The following is a 21,547-nucleotide window of genomic DNA, read 5'->3' as shown; positions in this document are numbered from 1 at the left end:
GACACCAACCCACTCTCCAGCTAGGAACTGATAGCTGGCATAGAGGGCAGGTGTCTGGCTGCCAGGAACAGGCGGGGCCATGACAAGCTATGCCTGTCCTGCTAGGTGCCAGGAAGCCTCAGCCAAGCTGACCCCACAAACCAGGAGGCAGGGAAATGGGGTTAAAAATCTTAACCTCATGATTCAAAAGCTAAACTTTTCCCCTGCAGAGGGCTGCAAAGTAGCTGGATGTCTGGAGGGGATGCAGAGCAGGGCAGCCTTACTCAGACAGGCATCACTCTGCTGGCAGGGGCAGAAGTCCCACAGAGGAATGTCTGCAGCTGACAGACCTTTCCCAGCTCCCTCTCTCCACCAGAAACTTTTACCTTTCCTTTTCAGGAATAATTTGGTAAAAAAGTGACATTTTAGGGACAAGAAACTGCTCTCCGCCATCTCTTGCCTAGGGCACTGATAACAAAGCATGGATGAATAATGAGCACAAGGCTCCAGCTCCAGCACTCTGAACTTCATGGGAGCCTGGAAAATTGCTGGCAAGTGCTGGTGTGGAACTGCCATGCAGAGGAAGAGATTTAATTACTCTCCTGCCTTTCACATGTCCTGTGTCAGCACCAGCAGCTGACTGCCAAGAGAGATATGGTCACAGCATTCAGCTGCTTGCTGGGACTGGCACGGTTGCATCTGTGGTGCCAAGGAGCCGCAATAAGCCTCTTTCAGTAATATCAGTATCATGAGGACTATTGTGTCAAGACTACCTGCCACAATGTGAGAAAGATGCCCTTCCCGTGCTACCTGAGCTTTGTGTTGATTTGCAGGGCTTTGGCTAGCATCTTGGCACTGGTGTCTCCCATGGCATTGCCGCTGATGTCCAGAGCAATGAGACTGGTGTTACAGCCCAGGGCACTGAGCAGGACATTGGTTCCCAGCTTGAGGCGTGACTCAGCCACTGACAGGGACTGGAGAGTCTGGAAAGGGGAAGAGGAGGGAGAGATGTGTCTGTCATGCCAAATTGGACAGCATCCCTGGTGCGGAGTCTGCACAGAGCCCTAGGGTCATGGCGGTTGATGAGAGGCAGGGCACAGGCAGGATGGCTGGGGCAAGTAAGGGCCCCTGGTGCAGCAGGAGGTACCTACACAGTCATCCTCTTGGGTAATCTGGACAGTGAGGTGCAGGACATCCACCAGCCCATCTCTGCAGGAGAGGCAGATAGTTACACATGCATCCCAGCATCACTTCCCCCAGAACAGCAAGAACAGCTGGCAAAGCTCAATCCTTCTGCCTTTGCCCAAAGCCACCACACATCTGTCAGCCTCCTTCCTGACTCCTACCTATGTTTCAAGAGGCTGTGACCTGTGTCTGTGATGCCTGCCCTCCAGCACAGACTGGGTCAGGAGCAGGTGACAGTCCCCCCATGAGTCCCTGGTATAGTAGGGCAAGCAGGCCTCTGAGGGAAGACGAGGCAATTCCTTGCATTCCCGATTGGCCCAAGGCTCAGATGGAGAGAGAGAGAGAAGTGAGGCAGATGCGTGGTGCTAGAGCAGCCACTGGCCTGAAGACAATGCCACAGGTTGCACTTACTTGGATTTGATGTTAAAGCTTTTCCCCAAAGAGACATGCCTAATGGACTTGCTTCTGCCAATGGACAGCACCAGCATCACCATATCAGAGTCAAAACCTATGAGAGATGAGTGCAGCCATGAGACACCCAGTAGGATGCTCTGAGCAGTCCAGACCGCAAAAGCTGGACCAAGGTGATTGTGTGGCCCACCAACGGCAACCCACAGACCTGCCATATTGCCCCAGCAGGCTGGCAGAGGGGAATCCCAGGCAGACCCTGAATGTCTTCATCCTCTTCATGGCTCTCCCACAGAGGGCAAAGACCTATTCATCTGCCCCTGAGAGGGCAGGTAAAACCAGGGGCTGAGAGGAGTCTCACCCAGCAAATAAATATCCCCTGTGAGAGTCTTGCGATTTGGAACTAGGGTGGCAAGGCTGTGCTGAGCTGCAGGGAGCACTTACGGGGCTACAGAGGAGTTGCTTTCTGATGCCTTCCCCCCTCAGCCCTGTCCCAGAATGCACCCAGACATCCTTCCTGTAGTTAGGGCCTGTACCCCCATTCTCATGACTAGAGCTTTCCCAGGAAAATTCAGCAAGCAAAGGTTATATCCTATCGACAGCAAAACACAGAAACACAGAATATCCCCATACTCCCACTCTGGTGATCCCCAGAAACTGGGAAGGAGGTCAGCAGGACTCCAAGGGACTGGTGAACCCCAACGCCTACAGAGGAGGTCAGCAGGTTCCCAAGTGGCTAGAGTGTGGCTTATGGCCCTGCTGCTGCACATGTATCTGGGCAGGGACCTCTCACCCCATTACTCCACCGTCCCAGGGCAAGGGGCACCCAAGACCTACCAGGCAAAGCCCAAGACAACATAACTCCAAGAGGAATTTTCTCCAACCCACTACCACAGATTTGTCCTTGACTGCCTTTGCACACACAGAGTGATGGAGCTGTGGCCAGGGAAGGGCCCTCCCTGGCATCATCATCCTCCTTGCAACCCCCATCCAACAAAGCAGAGAAATCAGTGGCATGCCAATATGCTATAAGAGTCCTTGATCTTTGCAAAACGGGTACTGCATTGGCTGTGGCCAATATTTTAGGGGCATCTGTCTTCCCCTCTCCTTTTTTTTAATTTTTAACTGGAGCACAATGGAGCAAACAATTGCTGTTATTAAGTGACCACTGCAAAGTCTGCGGTGCTGAGATATTAGCTGGAGGACTACTGGGCTGCCTGCAGCTCTTAGGCGCTCACTATCCCTCCAGCACAGAGTTTCTATTTGGGGAAAAACAAAATAAAGCTACATTTTGGAAAAAATTGGCTAGAGATTTTTGGAAGGCAGCAAGTTTTTGGAGCATTTGTGAGTCAGGGAAGCCATGAGCTGATTTTGCACAAGTTTCTGAATGACTGCAGAACACGTCAGCTTTCCTAGAGTGATCTAGCTATAGAGGCACTGCATGATATACTGTGAGATCTTTGTGAGGCCAGTTTAAGATATTACAAGGACTTGCAGGTGGAATTAAAAAGGCTGTAGAACTGATGCTTGCAATAAGTAGGATTGCTCTCTCGCAACCCTGTGGCTTCAGAGGCTGTGGCAGGCTGAGGTCAGATGGGGCAGGGATCCTGTCAGGGACTGAAAGAGTTTCAGCTCAGACAAAGCTTTTAAACATCTTGGTTAATTTCAAAACCTGAGCTTGCAATGTTATATTACTTTGAATTAAGTGAACTGTAGAAGTTTGTGGCAAGAAAGATGTGAAATGAGAATTATACAGAGCCTGAGGAAAGAGAAGTCAGTAGCCAAATAAGTTATCCCACATCCTGTGATGAAGATGCTATCCTTCAGCTGAGTCTTGATCGGGTCCATTCCATTCCCCAGCACAGATGGAGGAGGATTGCCCTTCTCTTAGTGATACTGGGGCACACATAAGCCCTGGCCGCTGCTGGAAAAGAGCCTGGGTCCTGGTTACCTGCTCCACTTAAAGGAAAGCTACCTGGGGAGCTGAAGGCTCAGAGTACATGCCCTGCCACGGGGCTCTCAAATGCTGCAGCTTTTGCATGGGCATCATCTCCTGTCATTCCCTGTGCCAGTCAAAGCAACTGTGGTGCAAATAACCCAGTCAGATCCCCCACAGAATCACAGAACCATTGGCTCTAGGTGACCCTGCTTGAGCAGGGAGGTTGGACCAGATGATCTCTAGAGGTCTCTTCCAACCTTACTGATCCTATGATTTTATGTAAGCTGATGAAGCGCAGGCTAGATGAGCAACTAATGAGGTTGCCTTTGGCCTTCTTGGCCACAAGGACACATTGCTGGCTCATAGTCAACTTGTCATTTACCTACACTCTCAGGTCCTTCTCTGCAGAGCTGCTTTCCAGTAGGTCAGCTCCCAGCTCATACTGGTGCGTAGGGTTATTTCTCCCTAGGTGCAGGACTCTGCACTTGCCCTTGTTGAACCTCAGGAGGTTCCTCTCTGCCCAGCTCTCCAGCCTGTCCAGGTCTCTCTGAAGGGCAGCACAGCCCTCAGGTGTATCAGCCACTCCTCTCAGCTTGGTATCATCAGCAAACTTGCTGAGGAGACACTCTGTCCCTTCAGTAAGGTCGTTGATGAGCAAGTTGAACAGGATGGGACCCAGTACTGAGCCCTGGGGGACGCCACTAGCCACAGGCCTCCAACTAGACTCTGTGTCACTAAGCACAACCCTCTGAGCTCTGCCATTCAGCCAGTTCTCAATCCACCTCACTGTCCAGTCATCTAACCCACACTTCCTGAGATTGCCTAGGAGGATGTTATGGGAGACAGTGTCAAAAGCCTTGCTCAAGTCAAGGTACGCAACGTCCACTACTCTCCCCTCATTTACCCAGCCAGTCATTCCATCATAGAAGGCTATCAGGTTGGTGAAGCAGGATTTCCCTTTGGTGAATCCATGCTGACTACTCCTGGTCACCTTCTTTTCCTCCATATGTTTACAGATGACATCCAGAATGAGCTGTTCCATCACCTTCCCAGGGATGGAGGTGAGTCTGACTGGCTTGTAGTTGCCTGGGTCCTCCATCTTGCCCTTCTTGAAGACTGGAGTGACAATGGCTTTCTTCCAGTCCTCAGGCACCTCTCCGGTTCTCCATGACTTTTCAAAGATGATGGAGAGAGGCCTGGCAACAATGTCCGCTAGCTCCCTTAGTACTCCTGGGTGCATCCCATCAGGGCCCATGGATTTGTGGATGTCAAGCTTGCCCAGAAGATCTCTAATCCTATCCTCCTCAACCAAAGGAAAGTCTTCCTTTCTCCAGACTTTCTCCCTTACGTCCAGGCTCTTTGATTCTTGAGGGCTGCCCTTAGCAGTGAAGACTGAAGCAAAGAAGGCATTCAGTAATTCTGCCTATCTCTGTATCCTTCGTCACCAGGGTCCCCACCCCATTCAGCAGTAGGCCCACATTTTCCCTAGTCCTCCTCTTGTTACTGATGTATTTGAAGAAGCCCTTCCTGTTGTCATTAACATCCCCTGCCAGACTCAATTCCAAATGGGCCTTAGCCTTCCTCACCACATCTCTACATACTCTGACTGCATTCCTAAAATTCTCCCAAGTAGCCTGTCCCCTCTTCCACATTCTGTGTACTTTCTCCTTCTGTCTGAATTTGGCCAAGAGCTCCTTGCTCATCCCTGCAGGTCTCCTGCCCTGTTTGCTGCACTTCGTACTCATACGGATGCACCGCTCTTGAGCTTGGAGGAAGTGATGTTTGAATACTAGCCAGCTCCCCTGGAACCCCCTTCCTTCTAAGGCCTTAATACATGAGATTCCTCCAAGTAGGTCTCTGAAGAGAACAAAGTCTGCTTTCCTGGATGAGATACATATGAGGATATTATGGGAGACAGTGTTAAAAGTTTTACTGAAGTCAAAGGAGACAACATCCACTGCTCTCCCTTCATCTGCCAGGCAGTCATTCCACCCGAGAAGGCTTTCAGGTTGCTTAAGCATGATTTTCCTCTTTGTGAATCCATGCTGACTACTCGTGATCACCTTATCCTTTACAATGCTTGGAAGTAGTATTCAGGATTAGCTGCCGCAGCACCTTTCCAGAGATTGAGGCAAAGCTGACTGGCCAGAAGTTCCCTCCTTCTTGCTCTTTTTGAAGACTGGAGGGGCATTTGTTTTCTTCCAGTCCTCAGATACCTCTCCTGATCACCATGACCTTTCAAAGATGATTGAGAGTGGCCTTGCAATGACATCAGCCAGCTCCCTCAGCACTCATGGGTGCATCCCGTTAGGACCCATGGACTTGTGTATGTGCACATTTGGTGAGATGCCCTGTGCCATGTGGCAAGGTTAGCTGGTAAGTCGAGGCAGCCTTGATCTCTCCAGAGTGTTTGAAGAAATATTGGAGAAACTGCACTTGACTCTCTGTAGGCTCAGCAGCGAGCACAGAAGGAGCCAATGCCACACAGGCCCAATACTGCCTTGGCTCCACCAAGTGTCCAGCTAACCTAGTCACCACTTTTGAAGCCCAGAACTGAATTCTTGTTACACATTTCCCCAATAATTTTGCCATTTAACTAACTGATCCTGATGAAGTGCAGGAATTAAACTGCAATGGGTACATGGAGAATGAGCACTCATATATTTTTAACATGAGTCTGATGTTGCATGGTTGAAATTACAAGAAGCCAGACCTGTACAGGGAAGAATGTCATGGACATGAGAGGTAAGGGCCACTGTTGCTGGCTAGAATTGGATGCAATGATGAAAAAGGTCTGGCACATTAGGAGACTGCTGGATAGCAGGAAGGAGATCATTGTGGGGAAGAGGAGCACAAACAAGTCTTTCCTGTCTTGGGGAAGGCATGTAGGTTTTGTTTTTAGGGAAGAAAGACAAAAATCTCAGGGAAGTGATAATTTGCCTCGGAGGAATCCACTGCAGGTGTTTGGGTACTCACATCCTTGTGGAACACTGGTATGACTTGGTTGTCCTTTTGTACTTTGTCCACTAAACCTTTAGCTTAGATGCTTGCATAGCCTGTACTGTTGTGGCTGCTGCTAGTGAAAGACTAAGCACAGTCTAATTTTGTGTTAAGCAGCATGGTCAAAAGGTAGACAAGCATAGAAGGCGCGGTCCTAGTTCAAGGTGGGGGATTTCACAGCCTTCTACTGAGACGAAGCTCTGGACACCAGGTGGGCACCAGAAAGTGGGTACACTTTGAGCCTAGTATAGGTGTGCAGTCATAGGCAGGCAAGGGCAACAGGTCAGCTATGGCTCAAGAGTGCAAAGAGTATCTCTGACAGCCTGATGTGACCCTGCTCAACTCTCCAAAGCTGCTCCATCTCCCCAGGATACTTCTACAAGCTTAGGAGATGCTGGGTCTAACTCAGCCTCTGCCGAACACCCTGAGGCAATTGTGCCCACAGGTGGAGGAGATTGCACTCCCAGATAAGGAAAAATGACCTACCGTTATCAGACAAATCCAGGTCACTGATGGAATTGGCATCAGAGATGAGATCCTGGATGACTTGGGCCCCCGCTGACCTCAGCTTGAAATAAACAGAAACATGTCAGTATATGGGAAGGTGCCAAGCCCTGCAAATACAAGTCTGCTGTCAGGAAGGTCACCTCAGCCCCATGGTAATTGGGGATGGATCTTCCCATATGGGAATGAGCACCTGCCTCCCCTGCCATGGCCTCTTCCCCTCAGGGATACACACCCCTAGGGATACAATATGATACCCTGACTGGAGACTGTGCCTCTAGCGCTGCTGGGCTCAAACAACTCACGGGTGTTCACTCTACACAGGCTGCCCCCTCACCTCACAGCTGCTGAGATCCAGGTGAAGGTCACTGATGCAACTGTTGTACGCCAGTCCTTGCAGCAAAGCCCTGGAAAAGTCACCAAAGCCATTGGCTAGAGCAGTGTGGGTGCCAGCCACCTGCCATAGGGCACCTTCTGTGGGCTGCCGAGTGGGACAAGGAGGATAGGGAAAGGGTTGTTTCCCAGCATGCAGAGCTCTGTATTTTGCCACTCTTATCCAGCATCCTCATCTGTCCCCTCTAACTTCAAAGTCCTAAGCCATGTCCCACTGGACAACGCTTACCCATAATCTGCTCCCATTGGCAGACCCAGAGCCTCTCCATCACCCTGCTGAGCCTCTACAGGGGTAACACGGGTGGTCAGGCCCTGGAGCTGGACTCTGAGTGGCTGGATGTCTTGCCAGCATGCTGCTCCCATCTTACCTTACAACATCTGGAGGCAGCTTTGTAACTGCCAGTGAAACATGCCTGAGGGCACAGGCCTTGCTGAAAAATTGCTTGATGGCAGGAGAGACATCTTTCACCCTCCTGAAAGGAAAAGCACAAAATAGCATCATCTTCTGTGCATGCCTATAGCTGGCACCGGCTGCCCACTGCCTCAGGAGATGCCAGACAGTCACTGCCAACTGGGCCATGATGAGCCATGGCACAGATTCCCTCCCTTTCATGTGCTGGGCTTACTTGTGTGAGTACACATTTTTGGAAAGATCCAGATGGACAAGGCTGGTGCAGCATCCATGGGTCAGTGCTCCAAAGAGCTGCAGGAGGGAGTAAGTTGAGATAGGTCAAGGATCCAGCTAGCACCATGGCACCTCATGCATGCCAGATGAGAAGAGACAGTGTGGGAGACCCTAAGGTAGGAGGTCTGCCCATGCTTGGGCTGCCAGCTACCACCATTGCTCCCAGCTCTCTTCTTCCTCCTGCTGAAGCTGGTGTCTCCCAGCCCACCCAGGCCACGGGATGCAGAACAATGTATTGCTGAGCTGGCTGCCATCATACCCCTCTGACCCAACAAGTTTCCTGCCTCTGGGCCTATACAGTCCCATGCCACATAGGATGCAAGTAGTGGGGCTGGGGACACCTGCTGGGGTGTGGCACAGCTTCTGGAGCTGGGCACTGATAACTATCTGGGGTCCCCCTGCTTGCATACTCACGGTGTCTAAAGAGCAGTCAGTGCCAGACAGGCTGAGGTGAGAGAGTGAGTCGCACTGGCAGAGGAGGTTCTGCAAACTCTGTCAGGAGAGAGGATTCAGAAGCTCATCCAGGACCCCTGGTATCCACCTTGGGTACCCTCTGACTCCCTATTCCGCAAGAATCCCAGCCAATCTGGCCAACTTCCTTCCTTCTAACTAGAGAGCAGAAGTGAAGATGGTGATGAATCACACAGTGACCCACACTCCATGCATGGGCCATTCGGTGCCTGGGGTGTCTCCTTGCTCAAGATGCCATCTCCGATCCTCACGTGAGGACAGGGAGGTGTCTCCACAGCAGAGTCCCACAGCTGCTGTCAGATAGGCAGGAAGATGTCACAGCCATGGCTTTCCAGAGAGCCAAGCACCTCTGCGCAAATGCACCTGGGGATGCCAAGCACCTTGGTTTCAGACCCTCCAGCAACAGCCACTTCTGAGTGCCTGGGCCACTACAACACAGAGATCAGCCTCTGAATGAACCAAGGCAAGCCCTCTCAATTCTCTCATAGAAGCAGCAAGGCCACCAGAGGAAGAGGTGCCCCCCACGTGTGCAGGAGACAGTCTATCCTACAATGTCAGAGCATTGACCCTTCTCAGCCCATAGCACTGACACTAGTGTCATCCATGGCCAGGGTGCTGGGGTTCCTGGAGAGGCCCAAGTGCCGGAGGGAAGAGCAGATGGCTTTGTTAGCTGCTAGGGCCTGGCATAATGTGTTCACTCCTGCTTGAGGATAGGCCAAAGAAACAGATCCCTACGGATCTTGGACAGAGTACATCCCTGCACTGTGGAGAGCCATGGAGTAGAAGAAGGGGCAATTTCCTATGTCCAGGGCAGCAGGACATTGTGTTCTTGGACATATCCTGTGCATGGCATCTCTGGGGGACTGTTCCTTCTCCTCATCCCGTGCACCCAAGTATGCTATGCCCAGCCAGGCTTTGCAACATCATTTTGGAGACATTTTATTTGCCGCCAGTGGTGAAGCTGATTCTGGGCAGAGTGTGCCATTCTCCAAATGCCTCATCAAGGGTACATGGCCCCCAGCCCACCCATGCCATCCCCTCTGGGAGATTCTTTGATGTCAGCCTGGCCCCGCTGAGCCATAAATGCTGTGGACAGAGTCAGTCTGACTGGCCTCCCCACTGGGACCTGAAGGGGGTGGGGGGAATATTGTCTCAGGGCTGTACCTTTAGCAGTGAGTGATGTCCTGGCCAAGTTGAGGCTCTGCAGGCCCTTGGGCCTCTTCTCAAAGTGCCGGCTGAAGGCAATTATCCCTGATGGAAGAGTAGAAAGCCCTGAGCAGCCGTGAGAGCGCAAATGGGGGTCTGGGTGCCTCCGCCACCCTTAAGTATTGTCCCCACAGTGCAGGCCAACAAGGACAGCTCTCTGAGCTGCTTGCTGCAGGCACGGCAACAGTGATGAGTGGCTTGGGCTGCCTTGCAAGTGCAGAAGGAGGCCATGGGTTGCTCCACGTGCTCGTCATCAGGCTACACAGGGAATTAGGGGTTGAGAATGGAGTCAGCCCCTTCCTGTTGCTTTCCCCATAGGCACTTCCAGGCAGGGAGCTGCCTTTGCCCAGCTGCCAATGGGATACACAGTTGGGGAAAGAGATGAAGGGAAGGCCCAGGACAGGAGAAAAATAACAGTTTGCATGAGCTTAAACACATCTGCTACTGTGGGGTGTGGGGTACCTCTGTCTTCCAGCTGGTTGCCAGCAAGATTGACAGTGTGCAGCACAGAGTCAGGATGTCTGCTGAGTGCCTGGGCCATCCTCTAAGCGAAGTCACTGCAGAAAGAAGGGCTATGTGTCTGACAAAGGTACAGGCACCATTGAGAGGCATGGCTGCCCACTTTGCAGCCATGTGGGGATGCAGCACTGGCTCCTACGAGGATGACAGGCTCCATCCAAAAGCAAAGCCTCACCAAGGCTGCAGCCAGGTCTGCTGGCCTCCAGGCTGTGGGAAGGCTGCTGTTCAGTGGGCTCTCACCCTGTCCAAGCTATGTGGCATCAGCACCCCAGTTGCAGGGACATCCAGCTCTGGCATGGGAGTGAGCTGGCCTACGCTGCACTATGCATGCAATGTGAGCTGGGCAGGGCTGCTAAGATCCTGCTCAGCACCATGCCAGGGCTCTGCATCCTCCTGACAACACTGGCAGTCCAGCTCTGCTGTCTTCTACCCATGCAGGGCAGGCTGCAGGGCCTGTGTGTACTTTAATATTTCAGTGACCTTATTAAGAAGCCCCACCAGTCCTAAACTGGGAATCCCTCTGACATCCTTAGATCCCTCAGCCACTTTAATGAAGGTGCAAGCCCTGCCTCCAGCACAAATCAAGCCCATCCATCTCCAGGAGACACAGCTCCACTAGTACCTGTGCCACATGATGGGCACTCACCAGTCTGAAGTCCTTGCAGTAGAGCTTTGTGAACCACAGATTGAAGGACAAGGCAGCAACACTCAGTGCCTCGTCTCTGCAGGGTGACAAGGACAAGGCAGTCAGGGGTCAGACTGAGGGTAGCTGCCTGACAAAGCAGCCAGTTGGGCCCCACTCTTATGCACCCCTCCATGGAGCACAAGTACAACCGCCACAGGGTGCACAGCCACAACCACACAAGCATGCACAAACACAATCTCCCCAGGGCACACGCACACAACTGCTTCCTGGTGCACTGCCACAACCACCCCAGGCTGCACAGGCACAGCCACCACAGGGTGCAAAAACAGTCACCCTGGAGCATGCAAGCACAACTGCCTCCTGGTGCGCAGCCACAACAGCTTTGGTATACCCAGCCACAGCTGCCCCAGGGTATACCTGCACAAATGGGCCCAGGGTGCACAAACACAGTGTTCACCAGAGCAGGACTGAGCAGTCAGGCTAAGGCATTTTTGGAGAAGGCCTGTGAGTTTAAAGCACCTCAAAAATAGAGCTCAGTTTTACCAGATTGTTCCCGTGAAAAGAAAATCAATCAAAAATTTGGATGTCCCCATCAGAATGTCCATTTTTGTTTAAAGCTCATCTTCATTTAAGGAACGGTGCATGTTATGCTTGACTGAACAGGAAGTTTCTTTCTGACTTTCTGGTCCAAAGAAATATCCAAAAAAATGTCCCCATTCAGGTGGACCAAACACAGATCCTATTTTCCCCAAAATGAAAAGCCCAAACCTTCTTACTATTTCCCAGTTAGTAGATGAGAGCCTGGCCAACTACCTTCTCCGACAGATAATCCTTCACTCCTTCTTTCTAAGGTCACATCTCTGGATATGTCTATGTCTATCTAAATATGCCTAAATACATAAGTATAGAGGGATTGGAGGCCCCTGCTGATGGGAAGAGCTGCTAGGGCAACCAGAATGTAAGGCTCAGGGCACAACCTGAAATCATAGCCTCATTACAAGCCCAAACCTCTGTAACAGCAATCTGGGGTACTAGCAGGGCTGCAATCTGGAGGGGAGACAGAGAATTGCAAATTTTTGCAGCTCTTTTAGCAGAGCTGGCTGCTTTGCATAAGGAAACACCTGACAGATACGAGCTGTGAAAGACTGACACAGCCTTCAGTTTTCACCTCCTTAGCTGGTTCTTAGGGTTATGTAGATGTTAAAAACAGATAGGGAAGTCTCTCTGGCCTCTTGAGACAGCCACCCGGAGGGACAGAGGTGGCTCTCAGAGGGAATTCTCCTTCTAATTTGGAGATTTCTCTGGGGAAACATCTGCCTGCAGCCAGCAGGACATAAACCTACCATCCTTGGAACACATGAAGAGATAAAAACCTCCAACAAGAGAATAGAAAAGCTCCTGCCATGCACAGCAAGGAAGGAGACAAGTGCTGGTGGGTGCAGGGCAGCATGGCCAAGGTGCTTGAGAAATGGTGTGCTCCAGGATGCACCTGGTGGGGCTGAATGACTCACCGGCTCTCCAAGTGGCTGAAATCCAGTAGGTTGAACTCCCTGCAGTCTTGGCTATGGTAGATGTTGTCCGCATCCTGCCAGACAGACAGATACTCAGACAGGGCTCAGTGCCAGGTCTGGGGAAGGGCTTCGACATCTGCTAGCATGCCTGGCAAGCTGTGCTGTCAACGGAAGGAGCTATATTTTGCCCAGAGGCTGATTCATCAGGGACCCTCACCCAGAACCCATTTCCCACAGTTCTCAAGAGCCTAAACAGATGCTGGGAGCCTCATGCCTAAACCCAGAGCCTGAAACCTTCCTAGGGACAGAGGCAGCAAGAGCACGTGTCCCTTACAGGTGCAACCCTATGTTGTAGTGGCTTCCTGACCGCTTTCACAAGGATTGGCCAGAAGAAGCCAATGAACTCCTTCTATGGCAGGGATGAGGGCCTGGAAAGATGTGAATTACAGTCACCTGGTGCCCCACAGGAGGAGGGGGACAGCCTGTGCTGCTGTGGCTGTGTCCCAGCATGGCTGGTTATGCTGTCACCAGCTCTTCTCTTTGGAGATACCCATCAGGACTATGGGTTTCCAAGGGCTTTTCTTATACATCAGCCTGGGAAGCTTCCTAATCCAAGGTAACTCATCCCTCTCTACATTTCATTCCACCACATCAAAAGAGAAGGGAGCACTCAAGCAGCGTAAAACTGTAATTTCCATCCCTGGGATGCTCCCAGCCCTCTGGGATGTTCCTTGACCTTGGCATACTCCCAGCCCTGGGAGGTAGCTGGTGCCCAAGATACTCCCAGCTCTCAGGATGCCTCTGCTGCCTGGAATGGCTGTGTGGCTGCAGAGTGGGGTGGAGGCACCAGCAAGCTTCCCTCTGCCATGCCCTCCGAACAACCTGCTATGATTGTCTCCTTTCTGCAGCGTGGGTCAGCTTACCCACTGGATCTCCTCACGAAAGGTAAAGCCATTGTAATCACATAAAGCAGCATAAGTCTCTGAAAACCCACCTGCAAAGAGAAGGCAGTATTTAGGGCACTGTGAGCAGACCTCCCCAAGGGAACACTGAGGAGACATTTAGGGTAGGCAGAAAGCAAAAAGTGGGAGGCAGAGGCTCTCCCTGCCCTCCTCAAGGGGGCTGCAGAGTCCTGCTCAGTCTACTGCCATCCTGAAAGGGAATGCAGAACTCAGGGAGCTGAGGCAATAACTCTGCTCCCTTCACCTGATCCATGTAGGAAATCCTAGGTCCTTATTGCCTGTTCTCTCTCAGCATCCTTTTACTAAGAGGTTTTGTTTCCTTATAAACACAGTGGTTATGGCCATGGACTGTAAAACTAGGCACTGGGATGGCAGAGGTGGAGCTTGGCCTGCTCTGGAAACCATATCCAGGCCACATCAGCCTGGTGGACATGGCATCTGGACTATATGCTGCTTTTCCCACATGTCTCCTGTATGCCTGGCCCCAACATACTGCACTGCAAACATCACAGATCCAACGTCAGGCAGAAGCCCTCCCCAGCACATCACTATGGCCACCTCATTATGATTCCTTGTGCTCTTCCTAGTTTGTGGTGCTGGGGCAGAGTCTGCTTTTCCAATGTGCCCACAGACATCTCAGCTCCAAACCTGTGCCACAACCCCACAATCCTAGAGATTGACCTAGGATCCAATTTCCATGCTGTAACAACCCCCCTTGCCCGTCAGAAATGTCAGGCAAATTGCGTTGCTGTGGTGGCAGCAGAGGTATGACAGGGTTATGTTTATGTAGTTGTTTTTTTTAGCAACCATCTTGCTTCCCAGTTTATGTCGGTCTAACTCTTCTCCCACTAAAACCCTTGGAGCTTTTAAAGTTCCTACTCCAAATAGCTAGAACCCAGGCTTGGTGCTGCAGCACTATCACATGAGGTAGATAAAACCCACTCTAGTTGCACACCCTCATGGGTAGACGCATCCGTGACTGTGCATCCTCACCATACAGCTATCCTGCTCCTTTCTGGGAAGCTGCAATCTCTCCAGCCTGCCAGATCGGCTCCTCACTCACACACCCTGCAGCTCATTCCTACTCTGTGAGATGGGGTACGCTGGTGGAGAGTGCAGCCTGCTGGCAGGGCTCCTACAGACATAAGCCAGTGCAGGAGCTGCCTTGCCACCAGACGTGGGGGAGCCACAAATAGCCACTGACAATGACTGTGTGGATACTGGGTTGATCTCTGAGGTACTCCAACCCTCCTGCCCCTGTCTGGTATGTGTACAGGGAGAATAGCACTTACCACAAGGCCCTTGATTGCTCTGCAACATTTCCTCCAGGGAGTCTGCGATCCTCCGTACCCTCTCGTACAGGTTGGGGGGCAAGTTCTTGAGCAGTGCTCTGGGGGAAGGACCAGGGAGCAGGCTGGGAGAAAATCATCCCCACCGCAATATATGCCTAACTATAACCCATTTGCCAGGCCCAGAGAGTGACCAAAAATATTCTTCCCGATGTGATCAGGGAACGAGGAACATTTGGCTTCCATTAGCAAGGTTTCCTCCTATTAAAAGGCCCTGTTGGACATTCAAGCTGCTTTTTGGCTCTGTCTGAGCAAAGAATGTTTCCTCCAAGGTGACATGGTCCCTCCAGTTCCTACATGTTAGTCCCTGAGGACATTGGAACCCTTACCCAGGGGACAAATCTGGGAAGACCTTCTTAAGTGACATGGTGACATGGATGACAACTTGCTCCAAATCATCAAATGACATAAGCCGGATGACATAAGAAGACGTATCTGTTTCTAGGACAACCTGCAGAGGCCAAAGGATGGGAAACATCTGAGAAAACTGGCAATGTGATGCATCCCAAACCTGCAGACATGACGTGACAGCAATTGGCCAGGCACTGCAAGGGCTGCACTCGTAATGCAAGCATCCAATCTCTGTAGTTATAATTCCAGCCAGAGCGCTGTAAGTGGAGGTAAGGCTGAGAACAACAGGAATTTAGGATGAAATGGAGTAAACATACTGTCATGTGCCGGACCAAGGCATTAACACCCCCTTACCCTTCCCTTGGTCCAAGTGATTAGCTTTCAAAGACACAGTAGCTTCGCTAGTGGTCTGCCCTTTTCTTACCAAGAGCTTTAGGGATTGAAATGACCAAGACAGACCCCATTTGGCATTGATTTCAGTGCCTGAACTTGCTCATCCTCAACAAAACATCCCTCCACTCTCAGAACTGCCTCCAGATCAGCTCTGCCTCTCGCTATCCTGGCAGAGAAAAAAAACCTCTTTGCCCGCACTGCTACAGCGAGCCCCTGCAAAATTGAGATGGCAGGGCCAGCAGAGCAGAAATGCCTGGGTCTGTGTACCCAACTGTCTGCCCAGGGTCCCATCTCTAGTGTAAGTAAGTGGTGGACAGCAATGTTGCATAGCAGCAGCTGGCTTGCTGCATCTGCCCATTCCCAGCTAAGGCACAGTCAGTTTGCTGTGTTAAACAGCCCCTGATGGAGATTTCCCCCCTGAAATTGTCTCATCTGGTTTTGATGCTTTTTTAGCTTTTGTCTCCTACAAAAATCCCATGGCAACACATTCTCCAATTTAATTACGCACTGAAATGTAGGAGGGAGATGACAATTATCTGCTTGGGCAGCATAAAGATGGAGCTTCTTTTCAGAGCAGGGCTCTATGTGTGACAGCAGGGCCAGTCTCTGCCTGCCCCAGCCAGGTACTCAGACTGGCGGGTGAGTAACCACTGGAACTGTCATACAGCCTCAGGTCTGCGGTCCCAATCGAATGATCTCAGAGACAGGCCAATGATCTGAAGTCAGCTGTCTTCCACTTCCTTGTAAGTGCCCAGGTGATGCCGTCCTGTCCCCGAATCACTTGTCTCTGCTCGCATCCTTGGAGCATACCTCGGCAGAATGTGCCTCTCCTCCTGATACCCCCTCCCAGGATACGTGAGGCTCTAGCTCTTCCCCTGACTTTCCCACCTGTACTTCCCAGTCTGTGTGGAAGCTGTCAGCTGACACCAGGCATTTCCAGCCTCCTGATGCTATGCTGTCTGAAGGCTCATGGCTTCCTCTTCTGCTCTCTCTGCCTATCTCCTCTTTAACTCTGTGCTCCTGTTAAAGATCTCTAAGCAAAGCACAGCTCAAATACGCATCCTGCTCCTGAGAGGATTGTCTCTCTAATGATAGGCAGCAGAAGCCCTATTTGCAAGTCAGGGCTATCACTGCTGATGGTGCCTTAATGAGCGAAAGAGGTTAACAGGAACTGCAGCCTTGGTTTCAGCTGACATGTCCAGTTTGGGACAGTCCATTCTTCTCCTTCATGGTTTGCGCCTGCTACATCTACCATGCATGCATGCCTTGTTGTTAAGAGGATTAACAGGGCTTAAAACACCTTCCTACTAAATTTGGCTTTGCCTGTGTAAGCCAGTTGCAATTTATCACCTTGTCCCTGCTGAGCGGGAGGTGTCACCCAAATGCCAAGGAAGGCAGGAGCTGCCTACAGCTCTCAGTAGTGATTTTGCAGCATGCATGGCCAGGTCTGCTGGAGGAGAGTGGGTGCAGACACCTGTGTTCCCCTCAGGGTGCACCCCTGAGCACCTCCCCTTACCTCTGGCTAAAGAGGGTGCTAGCATGGGCGAAGCTGTAAGAGGATTTCTTTAGAGGTGGCCAACGGATAAATATGGTGGGAAGCTCCCAAAGCTTTGCAGTGTGACCCCAAATGTAAAACAGTGGGCAACGACTTCCCCCAGACCCTGCAGCAGGCTCCAGGCCAGGGTTTCCAAAGGGGGGAGATGAGCAGAATGTGCCCTGGCAATCCGGGTGCCAACATGCCCCATGTGGGAATTGCCCAAGGAGGCTTTCCCAGTGAGTGCCACTCACCAGGCTGGGCTCTCACACTGTGATCTCTTGCACCTCCAGAAAGCTGAAACTGCTGTGCACCTAGTGGGAGAGAAGGGCTGGATCAGCCTCAGTGCTGACAGAGATGCATCAGCACCCTGGACTCCAAGCTCTTTCCCATGACCCAGGGCAGTGCCTGACCACAGCTTCTCCCTGCACTTGGCCAGAGCCCTCCAGCCCCAAAATCTCAGCCTGGCCGCCAGTGTCCTGATCTGAGCTCCTTCTCCCATTTTGCTATCTGACCCACCCTACCTCATGTGCCATAATGCAGCCCCTGATGCTGCTGCATGCTGCGGGCAAGCCCCACAGACTAATACTGCTCCCTGGGGCTTTCCAGACCTCCTGACCCAGGGTACCTGTGTCACCATGTGGGACACCTGGTCCCGCACTGGGGCTGGCATCCCAAGGCAGTGAGTGGGGTCCTGCTGGGAGCAGCACGGGTCTACCATGGAGTAGAGGGAGCCCAACACTTACCCTCACTGGTAGTGTCACCAGTAGCACATAGGCTCGCCAGGGGGTCAGCACCTAGGCAGGAGAAAGTAGGGTGACAGGGGACTGGGGTAACACAGGAGCTGGCATCCTGTTCAGACTAGCGCACCCCCCCACGCCCCGCCCCGGGCAACAGCCTTTCTGAAGCCCTGAAGCCCAACAGCCCACTGAAGCACTTAAGTTGCTGCCTGGGGAAACCGGGGAGAGCATAAGCTGAGAAAACTTACTGGCTAATTCACACAATGCACTCTGTAACCTGCAGTAGGGTCCATCCTGTTTTTGCCCTACAAGGTGCTTGGAGGAGGGGCAGATGTGTGCCTGGCCCTGCAAGTCCTGCACAGGCAGGGAAGATCCAGACAGACATAAATGTCTTCCATACCTCTGATGATACCATTTGCCCAGTCGGTTGGGTTTAACCACCCCCTTCAGTCCCTACTGTGTGTCTGGTTACCGCCCTATTGCACAGCCCAGCGAGGTAGACACTGCTCCCTCTGTGCGCTGTGGCTTCGGGACCCCAATCAAGCTCAGGCTAACAGCCAAGGGATGGAGTGCTGGACCCTGAACGTACCGAGATGTAGTCATCATACTTGGGTTTCACCTGCAGCTGGATGCTCTTGACCAGGAGGATCGTCTTCATCCCCAGGCAGGCAGTGATGCCCTCTGAAAAGACCAATGTCAAGTGTAACTGATCTGGCTGAAGCTAGGAGACGTGCTTAGTCCTTTCCCTGTGATCTGGTGCCCAGGAGGGTGCATGGCACAGCATGCCCAAGATGGTCCCTGTGACCCCAAACACAGCCTGAGCTCCCCAGTCCCACACCAAGAATGAGGGCTCAGGTTAAGGGGAGAGGGATGGGATCTGGATGTGCATATCCCTCTGAGGAGAAGGTCTGTGCATGGCTCCAGCTCCCCTAAACCACAGTGGTGGTTTTAGCGTCACAACATCACAAACCTCCTCCTTGGCAAGGGTGGGCATCCCCAGGCAGCATGCATCTGCCATCAAGTTGTCACAGACTGAAGGCACAAAGCACTCTTCCAGGCTACTTCGAGCAGGACACAGAGATGTGGTCCTTACCATGTCTGAGCCAAGAATGGATTTGTCCTCATGATGTGCCAGTGCCAGGCACTTCCATATAGTACTAGCTACATGCCCTGACACCCTCCCCCCAGTTCCATCCTGTGTTCATAGTGGCAACCCCTTGTGCGAGGCCGTTTGAAAACTCCTGTCACCAGGCACAGGTCCTTTTCTTCAGTCTGGCCATTCACCCCTTTTGGCGGAGAGGCTCTTTACTTTGTGGCCTTGCAGAAAGGAAGCAGTTGGTTTTGGTATTACACTCTCCCTCACAAACATGAACTGATTTAGCCCCACATCCCATGCACCTCCAGGAATTAGTTCTTCTCTAGCCACATCTGAAGGTAGACACTGATGGCACCATTTGCTCTCCGTGATTTGCAGCAGTGCTGGATGCTGCATCAGACTGAGTTGTCGGTGCCGAACGGCTTTTCAGGAAAGCTGTGCACTTCCTCACAAACCTGGTTTGTATCTTGTCTGGTGCTCAGGTGATAGACACATCCACCTGCTCGTTGGCATGTGGAGCCTTGGCTACAGTTAGGACCAAGCACGGTGCTTGGGTGCCACCAGTTTGCCCTCCACAGACACACTGCTTGGCTTTCTTGTGTGGGCTCCTTCAGGACTTCTCCCAGGGCTCACTTAGGGTTTTATTAGGATGTCTGGTCTTTGACTTGAACATAATGTGTGTTTGCCTACCCACGCTAGGATTACACTGCACGTGCTTTGGAATAGCCTTGTTCATTGGAATCTGGTACTGTGCTCCACCTGGGTCCCTGTTTCTCTTCCTTTCTTCCTGCTCTTAGTCATAGGGTCAGTGGGGAGCTCTACAGGTACCCTTCCACCACAAGCTCCTCAGTGCCTCAGCTGAGTCCTGCCCTCTCCATGGTGCATCCAGGGAGGTATTCTGCCTTTCCATTATTTTGGAAATTGTCTTGGCCATGATGTGCACCAGTAGTCATGTGTGCCGGCCTTCCCACATTTGCAATCCTATTGCTCCTATGGTTGTTATAGACAAGCCTAAACCCCACTCCTGTTTACTGTCTCTCATCTTGAGCTTTGTTTCACCTCTCTGCCTAGCTGCTTCTCTCCTTCTCATGATTCAGACCTTTTGCTCAGAACAGGCTGTTGTGACTAGAACTGCAACTGCCTGTTCCTTGCAAAGCGGACTAAGTTTTCACAACGACACTGCTCCCTCTGGCCCTCACTGAAGCTGCAGGTAGCCCTGTTAGCTCCCCTGCTGGCAGTGGGGACTGGTAAGCAATCCATGCCTTCCCATCACACTACAAGCAACAATGGTGGCGGTGAAGCTAGAGCCCCTTGACCTCCTGTGGTCATTTGTTTTTTCAGTCAGATCTTGGAAGTCTGGGAACTTCCCCTGAAGGCCTGGTAGTGGCTAGTCACAGTATTTCACACATCCCTTCTGATGCCTGAGAGCCCCGGCAAGGCTGTAGGCCATGCCTCCCTGCCAAGCATGGTGCCAGTCAGGCTGTCCCACGGAACAGTTGGAGATCCTCTGGCTGGTGTGGGGATCCCAAGCCTGCAGGTGTGCGTGGCACCATCCTGCACCTGAAAACCCTGCTGGTCAGTGGAAGTCTCGGCAAACCACATCCCTGATGACCCAGCCTGTTATTAGGGGACGCCTTTGGTCTAAGCAGCACCATCAAGTGAACAGGTGTTGCAGCCCCATGTCTGAGGCTCTGCTCAGATCCCCTTGAGCTGGGGTTGATAATAAACCCATGAGCAGCCCCAACAGCCCCAGTACAGACATGAGAGCAACAGAGCACGCCCCAGATCAGCAAGTTCCACGTGGCAGCCAAGAAGCATTGAGGTGGATAACGCTTACCTTGCAGCTCAGCAGGGATCCCTCTGGGAGACACAGCCATTGCTGGGACCACAACAACCACCCAGGGAAGGGCACAGAGGTATCAGGGCAGCATCCTTCAGCACAGCTCCCGCTTGGAGCAAAAGGCACCCTGCTTGGAGGAAGCGCTGAGGTTACCAACCAGCAATGTTGCTGCCTCGGCACCTCCTCCCCCTTCCAGTGCTCGGTGCCTCTTCCTGCCCCGTCAGGCAAGATTTACTGAGTGAGCAAGAGAAGTGAAATGAAAGCGACGGAGCTAGCAGCCCACGCAGGCCCACTAAACCCTGCACCCAGGCTGCCAGGCCCCCAGCTAGCTTCCTCAGCCAGGCCCAGCCATGAGCAAGGCCATAAGCCTACCTGGGAGGAGGGCTGCACTTCTGAGCATCTCCTTCAGCCTTTCTTCTCCCACATGGGATAAAGCTATCATTTCTCATGGGCAAGGAGCGTGCATGCTGCCGGCTCTTCCTTACTGGGAGCAGCATCTTCTCCAGCCTTTAAGCTTTGAGGGTCCTGAATTATTCTTGCCCTGCATCCCCTCGAGGGCATTTTTTGGGTGCACATCCCTGCCTCAGTGCCCAAAGATGGCTGTGAACCATGAGAGCAGCTCTGCTCCCATGCAGGATACTGGATGAGGGGCTGCCCCAGGCCCTAACATTACATTGGGTAGATGAAGGGTTCCAGTGCCAAAGGCAGGGCACTGCAGATGTGGCTGCTCCTGAGCAGAAAGGCACTGGGTGTCATGCCAAAGTGTTCCTTGGCGAGCACCACTGTGGCACAACTGCTGGCCCAAAGTGAGGAGGAGAGACAGAGACAGGGTGGCC

General features: G+C 52.1%; 1 pseudogene; it reads right to left on the bottom strand.

Annotated features, from left to right (window-relative positions):
* LOC134149697 (capping protein, Arp2/3 and myosin-I linker protein 2-like) overlaps nucleotides 1–20,748 on the bottom strand; it is a 30,753-nt pseudogene extending 10,005 nt beyond the window's left edge.
* Nucleotides 20,749–21,547: the final 799 nt, after the last annotated feature.

Source organism: Rhea pennata, chromosome 21 (genome assembly GCF_028389875.1).
Source record: "Rhea pennata isolate bPtePen1 chromosome 21, bPtePen1.pri, whole genome shotgun sequence".
Taxonomy (NCBI): domain Eukaryota; kingdom Metazoa; phylum Chordata; class Aves; order Rheiformes; family Rheidae; genus Rhea; species Rhea pennata.
The sequence above is the reverse complement of the archived record's forward strand: the minus strand, read 5'-3'. Positions and strand labels throughout refer to the sequence as shown.